Source organism: Panthera leo, chromosome F3, assembly GCF_018350215.1.
Source record: "Panthera leo isolate Ple1 chromosome F3, P.leo_Ple1_pat1.1, whole genome shotgun sequence".
NCBI lineage: Eukaryota > Metazoa > Chordata > Mammalia > Carnivora > Felidae > Panthera > Panthera leo.
The window spans coordinates 16766310-16786191 of record NC_056696.1 but is presented as its reverse complement, the minus strand read 5'-3'; the positions used below and the strand labels follow the sequence as shown (position 1 = coordinate 16786191).

Here is a 19882-nt window from a genome sequence, read left to right as displayed (position 1 = left end):
TGATGCCTCCAGCTTTGCTTTCCTTTTCTAGATTGCTTTGGCTATTTGGGGTCTTTTGTGGTTCCATACAAATTTTAGGATTATTTGTTCTAGTTCTGTGAAAAATGCTGGTGGTATTTTTTTTTTTTTTTAATGTTTATTTATTTTTGAGACAGAGAGAGACAGAGCATGAACGGGGGAGGGGCAGAGAGAGAGGGAGACACAGAATCCGGAGCAGGCTCCAGGCTCCGAGCTGCCAGCACAGAGCCCGACGCGGGGCTCGAACTCACGAACCGTGAGATCATGACCTGAGCCGAAGTCGGACGCTCAACCGACTGAGCCACCCAGGCGCCCCTGGTGGTATTTTGATAGGAAGTGTATTAAATGTGTAGACTGCTTTTGCACAGTATAGACATTTTAACATTTGTTCTTCTAATCCATGAGCATGGAATGCTTTTCCATTTCTTTGGGTCCTCTTCAATTTCTTTCAGAAGTGTCCTATAGTTTTCAAAATACGCATCTTTTACCACTTTCGTTAGGTTGATTCCTAGGTATCTTATGGTTTTTAGTGCAACTGAAAATGGGATTAATTCCTTGATTTCTCTTTCTGGTGCTTCATTATTGGTGTACAGAAATACAAAAGATTTCTGTACATTGTTTTTATATCCTGAGACTTTACTGAATTCGTGTATGAGTTCTAGCACAATTTTTTGGTGGAGTCCTTTGGGTTTTCTACGTAGAGTATCATGTAGTCTGTGAATAGTGAAAGTTTGACTCCTTCCTTGCTGATTTGGATGCCTTTTATTTCTTCTTGTTGTCTGATTGCTGCGGCAAGGACGTCTAGTATTACATTAAATAACAATGGTGAGAGTAGATACCCCTTTCTTGTTAGTGACCATAGAAGAAAAGCTCTTGGAGCACCTGGGTGGCTGAGTTGGTTAAGTGTCCAGCTTCAGTTCAGGTCATGATCTCACAGTTCATGGGTTCGAGCCCCACATCAGGCTCTGTGTCAACAGCTCGAAACCTGGGGCCTGCTTTGGATTCTGTGTCTCTCTTTCTCTCTGCCCCTCCCCCACTCATGCTCGGTCTCTGTCTCAAAAATAAATAAAACATTAAAAAAAAAAAAGAAGGGGCGCCTGGGTGGCTCAGTCAGTTAAGTGTCCGACTTCAGCTCAGGTCATGATCTCATGGTTTGTGACCTCGAGCCCCGCATCAGGCTCTGTGCTGACAGCTCGGAGCCTGGAGCCTGAAGCCTGCTTCGGATTCTGTGTCTCCCTCTCTCTGTTCCTCCCCCACTCGCACTCTGTCTCTCTCTCTCTCAAAAATAAAGATTAAAAAAAAATTAAAAGAGAAAAAAAAGAAAAAAAAAAGAAAAGAAAAGCTCTCAGTTTTTCCCCACTGAAGAATATTAGCTATAGGTCTTTCGTATTTGGCCTTTATATCTTGAGGTATGTCCCCTCTATCCCTACTTTGTGGAGGGTTTTTATTAAGAATGGATGCTGTACTTTCTCATGTTTTTTCTGTATCTATTGAGAGGATCATATGATTCTTATCCTTTATTAATGTGGTTTATCACGTTGATTGATTTGCAAATATTGAACCACCACAGCAGCCCAAGAATAAATCCCACTTAATCATGGTGAAGGATTCTTCCAATGTACTGTTGGATTCAACTTGCTACTATCTTGTTGAGAATTTCTGCATCCAGGTTCATCAGGGACATTGGCCTGTAATTTTCTTTATTAGTGAGGTCTTTATCTGGTTTTAGAATCAAGGTAATGCTGGCCTCACAGAAGGAGTTTGGAAATTTTCCTTCCATTTCTATTTTTTGGGAACAGTTTGAGAAGAATCGGCATGAACTCTTCTTTTAATGTTTGGTAGAATTCCCATGGGAAGCCATCTGGCCCTGGACTTTTGTTGTTGGGAGATTTTTTTATTATTGATTCAATTTCTTTGCTGGTTATCAGTCTGTTCAAGTTTTCTTTATTCCTGTTCCAGTTTTGATAGTTTATGTTTCTAGGAATTTATCCATTTCTTCCAGATTACCCATTTTGTTGGCATATAATTTTTCATAATATTCTCTTATAATTATTTTTACATCTGTGGTGTTGGTTATGATCTCTCCTCTCTCATTAGTGATTTTGAGTCCTTTATCTTTTATTTTTTATAAGTCTGGCTAAGGGTTTATCAATTTCATTAATTCCTTCAAAGAACCATCTTCTGGTTTCATTGATCTGTTCTATTATATAGATATATATATAGAGAGAGAGATAGAGATAGAGAGATAGTTTTTGAGGCTGGGGAGAGGGATGGAAGAAGCGGGGGGGAGGGAAAGAGAGAGAGAGAATCTAAAGCAGGCTCCACACAGAACCCAACACAGACCTCAATCTCACAACAGTGAGATCATGACCTGAGCCAAAATCAAGTCAGACACTTAACCAACTGAGCCACCCTAGTGCCCCTCATTGATCTGTTCTACTGGAGGTTTTTTGCTTGTTTGTTTGTTTCTGTATCCTTTATTTCTGCTCTGATCTTTATTATTTCCCTTCTTCTGCTGGCTTTAGGTTTCATTTGTTGTCCTTTTTCTACGTCCTTTAGGTGTAAGGTTAAGTTGTATACCTGAGATTTTTCTTGCTTCTTGACATAGGCCTGGATGGCTGCGTATTGCCTCTTATCACCACTTTTACTGCATCCCAAAGGTTTTGGACCATAGTGTTTTCATTATCATTTGTTTCCATGTATTTTGTAAATTTCTGCTTTCATTTCCTGGTTGACGCATTAATTCTTTAGTAGAATGTTCTTTAACCTCCTTGTAATTGTGGTCTTTCCAAATTTTTTCTTGTGGTTGGCTTCAAGTTCCATAGCATTGTGGTCAGAAAATACACATGTATGATCTCAATCATTTTGTACTTGTTGAGGCCTGATTTGTGACCCAGTATGTGATCTATTCCGGAGAACGTCTTTTCAAATGTACACACAAAAAGAATGTGCATTCTGTTGATTTAGGATGAAATGTTCTGAATATATCTGTTAAGTCTATCTGGTCCAATCTGTCATTCAAAGCCATTGTTTCCTTGTTGATTTTCTGCTTGGATGATCTGTCCATTGATGTAAGTGGGATGTTTTGAAGTCCCCTACTATTATTGTATTATTATCAATGGGTTCTTTCATGTTTGTTATTAATTGATCTATACGCTTTGGGGCATAAATATTTACAACTGTTAGATCGTCTTGTTGGATAGACCCCTTTATTATGATAAAGTGCCCTTCTTTATTTGTTACAGTCTTTGGTTTAAAATCTACATTATCTGGGGTGCCTGAGTGGCTCAAACATCTGACTTCGACTCACAGTTCGTGATTCGAGCCCCACGTTGGGCTCTGTGCTGACAGCTCAGAGCCTGGAGCCTGCTTCCAATTCTGTGTCTACCTCTCTGCCTCTCCCTTGCTTGTCCTCTCTCTCTCTCTCTCTCAAAACTAAATAAACATTAAAATCTACATTGTCTGATATAAGTATGGCTATTCCTGCTTTCTTTTGATGTCCATTAACATGACAAATTGTTCTCCATCCCATCACTTTCAATCTGCAGGTGTCTTTAGGTCTAAAATGGGTCTCTTGTAGGTAGCATTTGGATGGTGGGTCTTGGTTTTTTTATCCATTCTGACACCTTATGTCTTTTGATTGGAGCATTTAGTCCATTTACATTCAGAGTAATTTATATATATGAATTTAGTACCATTTTATTGCTTGTTTTGTCAGTTACTGAAGATTTTCTCTGTTCCTTTCTAGTCTTTGTTGCTTTTGGTCTTTCTTTCCCAAAGAGTCCCCTTCAATATTTCTTGCAGGGCTGGTTTAGTGGTCACCAACTCCTTTAGTTTTAGTCTATCTAGGAAACGATCTCTCCTTTTATTCTGAATGACAGCCTTGCTGGTACAGTGTTCTTAGCTTAGTATTGTTTTTTGGTTTGTTTTTTGTTTTGTGGGTTTTTGCCTTTTCTTCCACTTTACTTCATATTCCCACCACAATAATGATCCTCTTAATTTAAACTAAAAACCATAGAGAGTTCCTGAAAGGGTGGCAGCAAAGGAATGGAAATGTTAAAAGGACAGGTGGGGTGAGGAATCAGCAAATAATCTTGACTGGGCTCTTGAAGTTGCTGGCAGCTTGGAGCTGCAGCTGGTAGGCCACTGGATGGATCCTGAAACTGTTAGAGCCTGGGCACAAACTGGTTGGCAGGCCACTTTGTCCAGTACTTGGGGTGCACCATGAAGCACATGTGAGGGAAATCGGTGCTGAAGTAGGCACTGTCCATGTGATGGTGCCTTGATAACTTGGGTGTGTACACGTCCATGCACTTAGGGCAGTAGAGCTTCACCATGGCCTCATCTGGAATGTCCGAAAGGCTGATGGGAAGCATTGGCTGGTTCTCACAGTACACACGGAAACAGTAGCCAAAGTCTCCTTGCTGGTACTCTTCCAACATCTGGGCAACACCGTGATTGGTGAAGATATAGTGGGCATGGATCAATCTATAAAGCATCTCAGCATCCTGTTCAATCAGGTCACTCTGGTTGGGGCTGCATATTTTTCCCATTCAGCACACTGAATATATCATGCCATTCCCTTCTGGCCTGCCAAGTTTCTGTGGAAATCTGCTAACTTTGTCTTTCCTTATAAGTTAGGGACCCCTTTTTCTCTTGCTGCTCTTAGGATTTTTTTCTTTATATTTTGCAAATTTAACTATGATATGTCTTTATGTTGGCTTGATTTTGTTGATTTTGATGCGAGTTCTCTGTGCCCCCTGGATTTCAATGTCTGTTTACTTCCCCAGATTAGGGGAAGCTTTCAGCTGTAATTTTCTCAAATAAACCTTCTGTCCCTTTTTCCCTCTCTTCTTCTTCTTCTGGGACTCCTATGATCCAAATGGTATTACACTTTATGGAGTCAATGAGTTCCCTAAGTCTATAGTTGTGATCCAAAAATTGTCTTTACCTCTTCTTTTCAGCTTCATTATTTTTAATAACTTTATCTTCTATATCATTTATTCATTGCTCTGCTTCTTCCTTCCTTGTGGTCATTACATCCAGTTAGTTTCAAATCTGTTATTGCATTTTTTCATTTTCACCTACTTTTTAGGTCTTTTATCTATGAGATAAGGGACTCCCCTGGTGTCCTCTGCTTTTCTCAAGCCCAGCTAGTATCCTTATGATTGAGGTTTTACATTCTGGATGAGGCATATTACTTATATCTGTTTTGATTAGATTCCTGGACAAGATCTTTCCATTATGTTTCCTGCTCCTGAGAGAAATGGCTTTATAAAGAAAAGGTCATATACTTTCCAGGGCCTACCACTTCAGGAGATATGCCTGGTATATGTGGTGTGCATTCTGCTGCTGTGTTTTGGCTGTTCCTTCCCTCACGTCAGTCCTCTGTAGTTTCTCCTTGTCTCTAGTAGGAAGTGTTTGGACTTTGGCCAGAGTGTGCTGAGTTTTAACCAGGTGTGCTATGTTAAAAATGACCTGATGCTATTTCCACTAGAGCTGAAGCTTTGAAGAACGCTATGGTCAGTAGACATGGTCTACAGTAGACATGGTGCAGGGGTCTGTGCTGGTCTTCTCAGGAAGAGGCCCACTGCACTTGCCCAAGAAAAGCAGCACATGCAGAGCACAAGGGGGCAGGGCTTGGTATAAGTGACTTAAGTTGCCAGTGTTGGCACTGTGCTGCTTACTCAAGTTATTTTATGTTGAGGGGTGGAGGCTGGCGGGGGGGGAGAATGGTGCCAGCCCCCTTCCTCATCCCCTGAGAGGGGAGTTTGTGCCCCTGCTGTCCGAGAAGCCCTCCCAGAAGAGCAATCTCCCTTCCTGTGTCCCAGACATCCCTCAGATCCCTGTCTTCACCCTGTGTCTAGTTCACCTGCCTGTCCAACAGTGCAGTACACCCATGTTCTATCCCAAGCAGCCAGCTGGCTCAAAAACTCCAATCTTTAAGGACCCAGCATGGCATGGACCTGCACTGGTCCTCCAGCAGAGGGTCTCACTATGCTGGGACTAATGAAGATTTGTCCCAGAAGGGCAGTCACACCAAAACACAGGGGCATGGAGTTTGGAGTGAAGAGTAGCAAAGAGCCAGGGTCCAGGTTAGCCACCCTCAGCAGGTGTCTCTGCACCTATGCTGAGGGGCTGGGGGAGGGGGGGCGGTTACTGGTGCTCAAGGGCTCTTTTGTCCCCAAAGAGGCAATGCCACCTCTCCCAGATGCACTCCAGAAAGGGGAACTGTCTCTCCCAGAGTGTCCCAGATTGTCCCAGATCTCAGATTGTGCCATCTGTCCCTAGGCTCTTTGCCCTCTTTCTTCCACAGAGCAGCGTCCTCAGGGCTCCACACCAGCCACACCACGGACCTCTAAAACTCCAGTCTTTGAGCCCCCCTGGATCTAAAAACTCACAAAACTCAGCACCTCTTGTTTTTCCAGTCAATCGCTTTGGAGAAGTATTTTCCTGTGCATTCCCTGTGCCCTCCTCTCTCCCTCTCTCTCTCTCACCTCTATCTGTGACCAAGGTTCCCTCCCCTCTGCAACACCTGCAATCCATTTCTCCCCCAAATCTCATCTCCACACATCCTACCTTACACAATGTGGCCTCTTCCCTCCCTCTAGTTGTGCAGTTTGTTCTGTTAGTCCTCCGATCAATTTCTTGGGTATTCAGAATGATTTTATATTTATCTAGCTGTGTTGGAGAGCTGAGACAAGCCTAGGGTCCTCCTATTAATCCGCCATCTTAACTCCTCTATCTTGATTTATCATACACATATCTCTTTCTACCTCTAGACTGCAAGCTCCTTGAAGACAGGTCCTGGTTCTAAGCATTTAGTACAGTGCTTTGTCTATAACAGGCTTTAAATATAATTGAATGTAAGAAGGATGGAAAAAAAGGATCTGGAAAGGGAGGGTAAGTGGACAAGCAAAGCCACAGAATGGTAGAAGCAAAAGAAAACCAGCACTAGAGAGTCATGACAGTTGTGGAAAGGAAGGTAAATACAAAAACCAAGTAATTCTGAAGAGACTTGTAAGATCTAAAACCCTTATTTCTCTGCTGCAAAATTTGTCTGTGGTTTTGATACAAAGAGAAAGGATAAATTAAATCTCTAATTATCTAAAGCCAATTTCTGGGTTTTTTATAACAAACTTTCTGTATTTAAAAAAAAACCCTCAAAATATTTTAGTATGCTCAAATGAGTACCACTTAGAATTTTTATTAACTAATTTGCCTGTCTCTACTTACAGTATCATGAAAATAGTGACAGTAGGATACTGTGTAGCCCTTCTGCTGACATACATTTTACAAATATTTACTCCAGCCCCAAAATTAAAGCCAGTGTGATATTTTTAGCACTAATTTTTCAGAAAGCTCAGCCTTCTTCCTGCAGTTATAAGAGATCTGAGTCATTCAACTCCCAATGCCATATTCAAATCATTGGAACACCACATCCCCCTAGTGTGACAAGAGCCATCATTTCTCCAAGTGAAAAATTAAGCCCTCTTCTTCCTGATACTGACTACTGCTACAGGAATGGTATATGAATTACTTCTACAATCTTTCTGCAAATAGTTAATGAACTCTCAGTCTTGGTTCAGTTAAAGGAGTTAATTGTTCACAGAATACAATTTTAAAGTAATCAGGAGCCTAGATTCTGGTCCTGACACTGTCAGTCTATCTCAGGGGCTCAGTCTCCAGAACTATGAATGAGATAGTTCAGTATAAATAAATTCAAGTAACATTTATTGAGTACATCTTCTGAGCAAAACATATAATGCCTAACTTGTTGCCAGTCTCCAAAATTTAAATATTTTAATTATTTGAGGTTATCAAAATTTTCCTGACTGTAACAGATTGAATAAAGAGAACCCACCAACTAGCAGGTTTCTCCTCAAGTCTTCTCCTCAGACACCTATGTCCCCAAGCCCTGCCCAGAGACACATACTGGGAGTCACAGTTGTCATCAGCTTTCTGGCTTCATCCCAAACCCCAGCACAACGCTGATAAACAATGTGATTGTGTCATACTCTGCCTTCACTTATAATGGGGCAGTGCCTGTGGAGGAAAAGGGAAATTTAAGCAAGGTCTAAGCGTGAAAAAGAAAGAAAATATATTAGCAAGAAAAATATTCACACACTGTGTGACCCTGGGCAAACTGCTTTACCTATCTTCAACTTTTCTATAATAAAATTTTTGATTAAAAAAACTACCTTATAGGGTGCCTGGGTGGCTTAGTGGGTTAAGTGTCTGACTTCGGCTCAGGTCATGATCTCACGATCCATGAGTTCGAGCTCCGTGTCGAGCTCTGTGCTGACAGCTCAGAGCCTGGTGCTTGATTCGTATTCTGTGCCTACTCCCACCCCCGGCCCTCGCCCACTCATGCTCTGTCTTGCTCTGTCTCTCAAAAATAAATAAATGTGAAAAAAACTACTTTATAAGTCTGGTATTATAATTAAATATAATTCACATAGTTTCTTCATACATATTTCCCATTATTGTTAACTAGAAAGTGGAATTAACTGCCTTGCGAATCTGTGACTCAACCTGTTCCCACAGAGACCAGTTTACCTGCCAAGCATTAAGGGAATTCTACTTTAGGAGAGGGGAGGCAGTGGATGACTCTAGGATCTCTTCTAATTCAAAGATTCACTGAAAACATGCAGCTGTATCAATATCGTCAGGGTGTGTGAATGATCACACCCAGGTGGTCACTACAGTATTTGAGTCTGAATCCTAATCATTAAATTGGCAGCAAAAGTGGGTATAGTGGCTACACAAACCCTCCTAAGACACAAGGGCTCTGAAGCAGGCTTTGCACAACTATAGACCACCTACGACTACTTATGGCAATAAAAGCCAGATGCCAGAAAGGGCTGACTTCACAATATGGAGAACATCCAAACATGCTGATAATACTCTCAGGCATGTATAAATGTCTAATAAAGGTTAAGTCCTATTATTGCTATTATTACATCCTGGAAGCAGTCTCCAGGGACTATCACAAAAATAAGTCTCAAGTGCTATATGTTTTTAGGCACCTTCTATACCTTAACACTACTGACCACTACTGTATGGTCTCCAGATTTCACTAGCGACCATCCTCCAGAACATTTACATTTCTTCAGCCAGCTGAAGCATGATTAAGATGTTTTCATCTAACACAAATATATTTTGATTCGATTTACTACCACCACACCAAGTGAAGCAGATGCTGATCAAAAATGAAGCCGTCCTAAGTGACCACAATGCTGAAAGAGCAGGTACCCAGTAAACTTCTGAGAGGGAGGGAAGAATCCGAGGGGAAGAGAAAATCCCCTCCCCTCAAATAGGAAGGATTAATTCTGGATTTCCTAGTACTTTTGATTTGTATAACCATGGTATGCTGGGATCTCAAGACAATATACACCACTCAACAGATAAAAATCCCAAAGACTGAGTCTAAGTGAACAGTGTTTCATGACTCTTCCCCCATGCTACAAAAATCATGCTTTCTTCCCAACTTCTCCTGAGACTACTATGCTGGCAAATATATAAACCAAATGAGATTTTTAGAATTTGACTGTAAGTATTGTGAAATATTAAATCTCTGACAGGAAAAGCAATTTATGTGAAGTTTAACTGTCATGGAGGTGCTTACGAAATTAAAACTTAATTAAACTTAATTTTTATTAATTAAAACCTAATAAACATATACAAAATATGCTCAGCCTTACTTGTAATCAGGGAAATGTAAAGAGAATGAGATGCTATTTACCACCAATGAGAATAGTAAACATTGTAAGACTGATTATACGTACCTGGGGTGAAAATATGAAGAAGGGGGAGCTCAGATACACTACTGCAAGGAATACATATCTGCAGTCTTTCTAGAGAGCAACTTAATAGTACCTATTGAAAGCCAGGTTGTGCAAACCATAGCAATTTCTACTAATCTGTATTTTTGCTTCACAGTATATATATATACGTATATATATACGTATATATAAATATATTTATATAAATATATAAATGTATATATAAGTATATATAAATATATATATATACACACAAGGAAGACTATTCTTCAAAATATTTGAAATAGCGAAAAAGAAAAATAGAAATTGTAGAACCTTCAAAAAGAGAACTGGAAAAGTAAGTTAGGCTACATCCATGCCACAGAATATTATGCAATTAAAATGAGTGGGAAATAGTTTAACGTAGTGTACATAAATAGACTGTTTAACAAGAAAAGCAAGTTGCCAAACAGGATATATACATAATATTCCTTTCAGAAAAAGCTGAACCATTAAAAGATTCCTTCTGAGAATTAGAATTGGTGGGCAGTCAGAGTCCATTTCACATCTATTCTAATTTTTTAACAATAAAAAAGAGAAAGAAAGCTCCATGTATTTTTGGGGTTTCTTTAAAAAAAATTTTTTTTTAAGTTTATTTATTTATTTTGAGAGAGAAAGAGAGTGCATGAGCACACACACCAGTGGGGCAAGGGGCAGAGGGAAAGAAAATCCCAAGCAGGTTCAGTACCATCAGCACAGAGCCCGATGCGGGGTTTGAACTTACAAACCGAACTGTGAGATCATGACAAGAGCAGGACACTTAACTGACCGCACCACCCAGGCACCCCTTCTGTTTGTTTTCTAAGTAATACAAAGGTACCACCCAGGCACCCCTTCTGTTTGTTTTCTAAGTAATACAAAGTTGCTTATCTTCCCAAGTCATAAAACAGTGACTGGCTTTACACAGACAATTTTTCAGTAGTTCTGTTAACTTATTTAAGTGTCTTAAAGATTTAAGTAAATGATTTTCAAAAACAGTCAAAACCATTTTACATGATTCATGTCGTCAGTACAATTAAAATGACAAACATCAACATTTGCTAGAAAGAACTTTATCTCAGAGAAAATCTACTTGGGGTCTTTCTTTTACATTTAAATCATCATTTGTCAACAATAACAATTATTTTGAGAACACTAGACTGTTTCTAACCACTCTCCTCTCTTTATTAGGCTACCATTTAAAATGTTATTGATATCATATTAAGTTGCAGTCATTGTGAATATTCTTATCTCTCTCTTAACATGCTGGATCTAGACAAACTGTTCAAACACAGGCTTTATTTGAACCACTTAGGAAAACAGAATTGCATGTAAAAATACTTGCAAAAATATTTGCAAAAATAATTGCAAGTTAAATTTCTATAAATACTCTATGGCATTTAGCTAATTTTAGTGACCCTTCAAGTACAAAGTTCATTTATCTATTATTTAAAGATCAGCCCTACTATCAACAAAGACATTTATAGGATTAAATTAAGGCTTCCCATCCCCAGAAAAGTACCAGTGTACAACTTTATTTAGAATACAATTGCTTTGCATGTACATGTGTGAGATCCTTGAACCCTTGAAATATATTTCATTAAAACAAAACCTAAAATCCTCACTCAGGTCATGCAGTAATTATGTTGCTTAAAAAAGAAATATCAAGGGGCGCCTGGGTGGCTTAGTTGGTTGAGCGTGACTTCAGCTCAGGTCATGACCTTGTGGTCAGTGAGTTGGAGCCCCGCATCGGGCTCTGTGCTGACAGCTCAGAGCCTGGGGCCTGCTTCGAATTCTGTGTCTCCCTCTCTCTCTGCTCCTCCCCCACTCAACGCTCTCTGTCTCTCAAAAATGAATAAACGTTAAAAAAAATTTTTTAATAAAAAAATTAAATTAAAAAAAAGAAATATCATGAAATCCTGTATTAACCTAAAACTTTAGATACCAAAGATTTTCCCTAAATTCCCAATTATTGTATGAATTAAATTAAGAAAAAGGAGTTTCAAAGGTGAAGAACGGCAAAAGCCTATCTCAGTTAAATTTTAGGGATTTCAAATAAAAACACCTTTGTATGTAATGGAAACTCTGAATAGCAAGAAACATAAGTGCTCAAGTTTTCATCCAAACTTGGTGTAGCTCTAGTCTGGTGTGTGCCATGCCCAATAATTTGCATAACCAAATTTTACTGAGTTCAACCTCCCTCTTATCTTCTAATATTCTTTCCTCTCTAATCTTCATCCTATTATATAATATTTATAGAAAGCGTTCACAGGAAAATTGCAAAGGCAGCATTTCAACAATGTCTCTAAGATAAATTATATATTAATATTAATCTTCAACTTTCAAGAAGTTTGCAGACATTAAGCCAGGCAAAGAAGCATCACATTAACTGGCACTCGAGAGAATTTAGGCACTGGGAAATGTGAAGCCTTTACTGCACCAGCATTAAAAAAATGACAGAGGACAGCAGCCTGCATTTTGGAGTAACATGAAAATAGCACTAAATTAAGAACGAACTAGGGATAACTTCCCATGAGAGTGTGAGTTAATTCAAACTAATTTTCTAACTTCTGAAATGGCCATTTTTTTTAATTAGAAAAAAAAAGAAGGGGAGACATGATCACTTAATTCTTGATACTGTATAATAATAATGCTTCATTCAGTTAATATACCTACAAAGTACTAAAAGAACCAAAATTTACCCCAGCATGAAAACAAACAAACAAAAAACCCAAAAAGCCCCAAGAGAAACCAAACCTATAAAAGTTTAATAACCAGATAGGAGCATTTTAAAATAAACACTTAAACTCTCTTCTAAAAGCATACAGTACAAAAATTCACAACTCGGGGCGCCTGGGTGGCTCAGTCGGTTAAGCATCTGACTTCGGCTCAGGTCATAATCTCATGGTTCACGAGTTCGAGCCCCATGTCAGGCTCTGTGCTGACAGCTCAGAGCCTGGAGCCTGCTTCAGATTCTGTGTCTCCCTCTCTTTGGCCCCTCCCCTGCTTGCCGCTGTCTCTCAAAAATGAATGTTCAATTAAAAACAAACGAAAAATTAAAAAAAAAAATCACAACTCACACTTACCATATTCACAATCTTATCCTTACTATAAAGTTAAAACTTAAAGTTCATACAATATATTTCTAAAAAATCTTTTGAGTAAAATTGTCTTTAAGACTGATTTTCAGGACAGCTGGGTGGCTTAGTCGGTTGGGCATCCAACTCTTGATTTTACTCAAGTCATGACCTCCTGGACTGTGAGATCAAGCCCCACGTCGAGCTCTATGCTGACAGCATGGAGTTGGCTTGGGATTTCCTCTCTCCTTCTCTTTCTGCACCTCCCCAGCTCACTCACACACACTCTCTCTCTCAAAATAAATAAACTTAAAAAAAAAAAAGACTGATTTTCTAACCAAATTATGCACTATATTAATGCTGAAGATCAATCTTCCCTGAAAGTACTTAAATAACAATATAAGAAATATTTTTATAACATTAAGAGGTACTTTTTCTATCAGATTATCCATTTATGATAGTTTGAAGTAAGTACACACTTGGGATTTGCCAATAGAACCAAGGAGTGCAAATATACTTCAATACCAACAAAGCGTTTAGGCACACTGAGATAACCACATGAGGAACGCGTGGGCTTTCCATCACACCTATATGATGAAACAGTAACGGTAGAGCACTTTTTTTTTCTTGCTATTTCTCATATTTCCTTTCAAATATATTCTCTGTTAACAGCAAAGTCCATGCATGAAATATAAGTTGCCCCACTTAAGGTCATTTCAAAATGCAAAAAAAAAAATCTTTAATTTCATTTTTTTATATACTTCTCACTAGAAATACGCTAAAACTTTACTTCAGTTTTACTACATGTGGTAAAGGTGTATAAGAAGAGTTTTCTTTGGAGCACTAATACATTGCCCTTTGGCATTTATTATGTGACAAACGCAACTAACAAGAAGTAACTTTAGCTAAAAGTGACCCCATGCTCCATACACAGAGAAAGCACGGAAATAACAGTACACTCCACAGAATTTTAGGAATTATATAAAACATACTCAAAGCTATTTACAAATACGCTGTGACTATCAGAGTTAACCAACTTTTCTGTAAAGATCCAAATGGTAAATATTTTCAGCTCTATTCTTCTCTTTCCACTTCTTTATTTTGGGGGGGGGGGGGCATAGGGGTGGGGTTGTGGTTATTACAATACTTTAAAAGTATAAAATCTATTCTTAGCTCAGAACCCATTACAACAAAACTCGACTGTAGGGCAGCTCTGGCTAGTAGGCCATAGCTCACCAGACCCAGGACCCCTGCAGAGCAACCGTTCATTTCTATTTGCTTCAAAATATTAAAGATGATTTTTTTTAATGCCCAATACATTTAAAAAAAACAATCAATTTTATGAAAAGTGAGGACTTATAAAAGGACTTATAAAAGGACACATAAAAGACTAGGCTACATATTATACAATTTAAATATAATAGAAATCATTAGCATAACATCAGATTTCAATCTACCAAATTTAAGAATCTTATCACTTAAAAAAAAAATACTAGATTCCAGTTAAGGACAGGACAATAAACTTGACAGGCACAAAAATATTGCTGCAAGAAATTATTAAAATGTATTCTTTTTCAAACTGAAAGATTAATTACTCTCTAAAACGGCATGAGAATTTTTTTTTTTTTTTTTTTTTTTGGTAGAAGACATACAACCCAGAAATTTGAGAAGGTAGTTTACTTTCTACTGAATGCTAGATTTTCATTCTTTAGAGGTGCTGTATTTTAACATATAAAGGTTACTGTACAACTGAGGTGGAATAAGATTAGACTCAACAGACTATAATCATGAATTAAGCACCATGATTTTGTATTTTAGGCTTTTAAATGAAATACAAATCACAGGAGAGGAAATCAATACTAAACACTGAAGTTCAGTTGATATGGGCCTGAATCCTACTCAAGCATCCAATGGTTAGACTGCAGGTGTTTGAGACACCAATGGTTATCTGCAGGGGGAAAACATCAAGAGCCCAAATGACAATCTTAATCGATCTCACAGGACCTGGGATCTAAGCCACACATTTGGAACTTGATTATATTTGGGTCAAATGCAATACACACTGTGATGTTTCACAGTGTTACTTAATTTCTGCAGTGATTTTAAATGCTTATTCCCATATAAAACATTAACCTTAAAGGAAGTCTAAGTTCCTTTAAGGAACAAATTGCAGTGCTAAAAATACGTAGATACACAAAATATTCCCAAAATAAATGAACAAAATTAATATACAAAGATGCTTGTTTCCAGGGCAAGCTAACCCAGCACTGAGCCTCTGAAGATGGCAATTAAAGACAAGTCTGACTCATCACCTTTTCCTGTCAATTATTTCCCTGAAATCAGTCAGTTTCTATTTCCAGGATCAGCACCCTGGTTCAGGCTTTATCTCCTCAAATTAGACATATAATCACAGGTTCTTCTCCACTGTTCCTAACTGCACTTTCCATAGCTTACTGCCCACTTAATCTTCCTAACTCAAATCCTGACTCATTCCATGCCCTAGCTCAAAATCCCTCAATGATTCTTCATGGCTTCATACAGTGAAAGTCAATGCTGTGTCAATGTTTTCAATGAGGGCCTCCAAGGCCTGGTCTCGACCTGTCTCTCTAACCTCTCACTCATGTCTCACAGATACACTGCGGATTCTGCGTGCATCCATACTTATGGTTTTCACAAATGTCAGAATGCTATGGCTTCCTACTTTCTACTCTTCCAAATCCTACTAACTCACTCACATTTCCCCTGACTTAATCACTTGAAAGTGAATGAAAGCTACCATTTACTGGTGACCCACTGTGTTGAAATTCTGATAGGCAGAGGACAGATCCATAATGAATAAAGATCCAAGCTTGTCAGAAGGAATTTACGGTCAAGTAGGGAAAAGAAGGCACATGTGACTGTAATTTAACATAGAATATCATAAATGTCATCAAAAGATAAATAAGCAAAATTATAGAATTCTATATTCATGGAAAAACAGATCGCTTCTGACTGGGGATAAGAAGTATCATAAAGGGGCGCCTGGGCGGCGCAGTCGGTTAAGCGTCCGACTTCAGCCAGGTCACGATCTCGCGGTCCGTGAGTTCGAGCCCCGCGTCAGGCTCTGGGCTGATGGCTCGGAGCCTGGAGCCTGTTTCCGATTCTGTGTCTCCCTCTCTCTCTGCCCCTCCCCCGTTCATGCTCTGTCTCTCTCTGTCCCAACAATAAATAAAAAAAAAAAAAAAACGTTGAAAAAAAGAAGTATCATAAAGAAAATGTCATTTAAGCTGATAGCTGAACAGGCAGAGATGATGAGGGCTATACGAGTAATAGAAATAACTTGAAAAAGACACTGGAAACCTACACCAATCAATGCTCTTACAACTCATTTGGCAATTCATCATGTACTGTTTTAAAGAGCTGTTTAGATAATTTTTTGTTTAGCTAATACTGTATATTTTATATCCTAATACCCAGTCCAATAGGAGAAATGAAAATATAAACATGTAAAATGAATTAATAGTACTTATCTTGCATAGTCATGGTGGCAAGATAACATGTACGTAAAAGTGGCTTTACCTAACAGGTGCTTCAAAATGATAAGTTTCCTTGGGAATGCAAGCTGGTGCAGCCACTCTGGAAAACAGTACGGAGTTTCCTCAAAAACCTAAAAACAGAACTACCCTACGACCCAGCAATGGCACTACTAGGCATTTATCCACGGGATACAGGTGTGCTGTTTCGAAGGGACACATGCACCCCCATGTTTATAACAGCACTATCAACAATAGCCAAAGTATGGAAAGAGCCCAAATGTCCATCGATGGATGAATGGATAAAGAAGATGTGGTATATATATAAACAATAGAGTATTACTCGGCAATCAACGAAATCTTGCCATTTGCAACTACGTGGATGGAACTGGAGGGTATTACGCTAAGTGAAATTAGTCAGAGAAAGACAAAAATCATAGGACTTCACTCATATGAGGACTTTAAGAGACAAAACAGATGAACATAAGGGAAGAGAAACAAAAATAATATAAAAACAGGGAGGGAGACAAAACAGAAGAGACTCATAAATATGGAGAACAAACTGAGGGTTGCTGGAGGGGTTGTGGGAGGGGAGATGGGCTAAATGGGTAAGGGGCACTAAGGAATCTACTCCTGAAATCATTGTTGCACTATATGCTAACTAATTTGGATGTAAATTTTAAAAAATAAAGAAATAAAATTTAAAAATAATAAAAAGAAGAAAGAAAGAAAATGAAAAGTTTCCTTTATTTTTGTTACATAGTTCTCTGTGATCGGCAGCTCTAAGACAGCCCCCAACAGTCTTGCCTCCTGCGGTACACATCCTGTATAATCCCTAGCCTTGAGTGCAGGTAAAACTTATAAATATGATGGCTATGACTAGGTGTGTTATAAGGCAAAGGTGAAGGGATTTTGCAGATATAAGGTTCCCAACCAGTTTGACTTTGAAATAATCAAAGCAAGATGATCCCAGCTGGGCCTGGCTTAATCAGGTAAATGCCTAAAAGAAGGCTCAAGCTTTCCCTTAAGAGTCCAGAGATTCTCCTGTTGGCCTTGAAGAAGTAGTCACCATGAGTTCTACTGCTACAAGAAAATGAATTCAGCCAAGAATCACATGAGCTTTGAAGAGAACCCCAAGCCTCAGATGAGGCTGAAGTCCTGACTGAAACTTTGGGTTCATGAGACGCTGAAGAGAGAAGCCAGCTAAGCCATGCACAGACTCTTGATGCATGGAAAATGTGGGATAATAAATGTGTGTTGTTTAAAGTGACTAAATTTTTTGCTAACTTGTTATGGAGCAATAGAAAACGAATACACCCTTTCCCTCCACTTTCTCTTAAATACCTTCCCTTATCAAATATATTTTTAATCATTTTGTTGGCATAGATCATTTAAAATGCCGAAGATGAAATGATATTATAAAGTCCTTTCCTCCCTCCATCCCTCTGTTTCTCTCTCTCTCTCACACATACAACACATACAATGATGAAAGAAATAGTATCTAGTATGCCAAGAATGTTTTATCGGAACATATTTTGCTCATCTGCAAGATGGATATAGTAATAGTATGGGCCTTATAAGGGTGATATGAGGATTAAATGAATTAATATAAGCAGGCAATTTAAATCCTGGCTACTCAAAGTGTGGTGTAACCAAAAGCAGTGGTGTCTGACAGGACATCTGTTTAGAAATGCAGATCAGGCCCCACCCCAGACCTAAGAAGTAAGACTTCATTTTCACAAGATCTCCAGGTAACATACATACACATTTAAAGTTTGAGAAGCACTTCTTTAGCTGGTTCTTGCCACACATAAGTACTATATGATCATCACATTCTCCTAAACTAATTTCTTTCCTAATCGCCTATCTTCATTTAAATATACAAAATTTTCATTTTTGTATATGCAAACTGGTTTCTATGGTAACAGCAGTTTGTAATCGCCTTTTCTCTAATCAGACTATGAGTTAAGAAATTAGAAGAAAATAATGGAGTTTGAGACTATTTTGCTCTGTATTTATGATTAGGAGTAGTAATAGGCCACTAACAATCATTTAAATCATGAGGAAATTTTTTTTAGATAGCATTTGAACCAATCCAAAATTCAAAAACTGCAGACTATACTGAACATAAAAAGCACAACCAGGAGTGAGGCTTACGTAATATTACTGTGAGTCTGGTCTTTTACAATTACCTGGGCATGTGTCTTAAAGGAAATCATATTGTATTTGCCATCCGGTGCCTTCATGTAACATACTATCCAGGTTACAAGTAACTAAATACAAGCTTCAGGTCAATAAACAGAAAGCCAGTTTGAAATACAGATGAAGCAGTACCAAGTTTCAAAAGCAGGAGCAATTCAGAATATGTAGGAGTATGGAAAGGTGACAAGGTAATCTGAAAATAACCCCTATGATGTTGCACTGATGGACTTAACTTTCTGCTAAGATTCCTTTGCATTCAAATTAATCCCCTTTAACACACTTCATTTTTTGAACAGCATTTGAAAAATATGCCAAGATACCTTAATTCATTTTACTTTAGATCTTTCCCAGGAAATTAAGAGCAATTTTAGTCCTTTTGAATCTGCATCCCTTTTTAGTTAAATTACAGGCTAAGGTAAGACAATTTAGAGTGACTTGAACTTCCACTTTTGCTTTGACAGGCAAATTGTTGGAAATAATTAAATAAAAGAATACTCCTATTCCCCCCGAGCAGGAAAACATTTCTATGCCACCTCCAGCTCTAACTTTTGATGTTTGCGTTGACAGAAATGTCAATTACAGAACTAATAATAAAGTATATTGAAAATGTATGAAATGCCTGATCTATAAAAGAAACTATTACTTCCTACTCTGTGATTTTGTAACTTTTTAAATATAGGTGATGGCTAATAGATTTTCAAAAGATGAGGTGACATCTCAAATAGCGAAAAATTGTTAAGAACAGAAATGAATTTTAGAGGAAAACAGAAATCTGATGACCTATTCTTCAGACCATATACATAAGAATACGAAACTGAAATTTTTATGTACTTTTGCATATTTTCAAATGCAATCCAGAAATGTTGCCTCTGTTTTTCTAGTCTTTCTTACCATTGAATCATTTTCAAGCATTATAAAAGGAAAAACATTATATCGATTATAATAAATATATTTTTTAAAATTATTTGTTCATTCATTTATTAGTGTTCATCCTATTTACTGAGCAGACAAGATCTCAATGAGAAGGTGGCATCTGAGGAAAAATTCGAATGAGGGTAGGGAGGGAACCATGCGGCAATCTAAGACAGAGAGTCCCAGCCAGCAGCTGGGACCGCAAGCACCACAGCCCAAGGCAAGTGTGCACCTGCTATGTCTGAAGAACAGCAAAAGGACAAGTGTGGCATGTGGAAGGGAGGGGGTGGCAGAGAATGAGGTCAGAAATGTAAAATTTTAAAAAAAAAATTTTTTTTAAGGTGAAAATCAGAGCAAG

The 19882-nt window shown here is 38.3% G+C and overlaps 1 protein-coding gene and 1 pseudogene across 11 annotated transcripts in view; both read right to left on the bottom strand.

Annotated features, from left to right (window-relative positions):
• Window positions 1-19882, bottom strand: part of RABGAP1L (RAB GTPase activating protein 1 like) — a 755410-nt gene that overhangs the window by 562033 nt on the left and 173495 nt on the right. The gene's annotated exons all lie outside the window — the stretch shown is intronic.
• On the bottom strand, window positions 3709-5673 carry LOC122211716 (annotated as a pseudogene).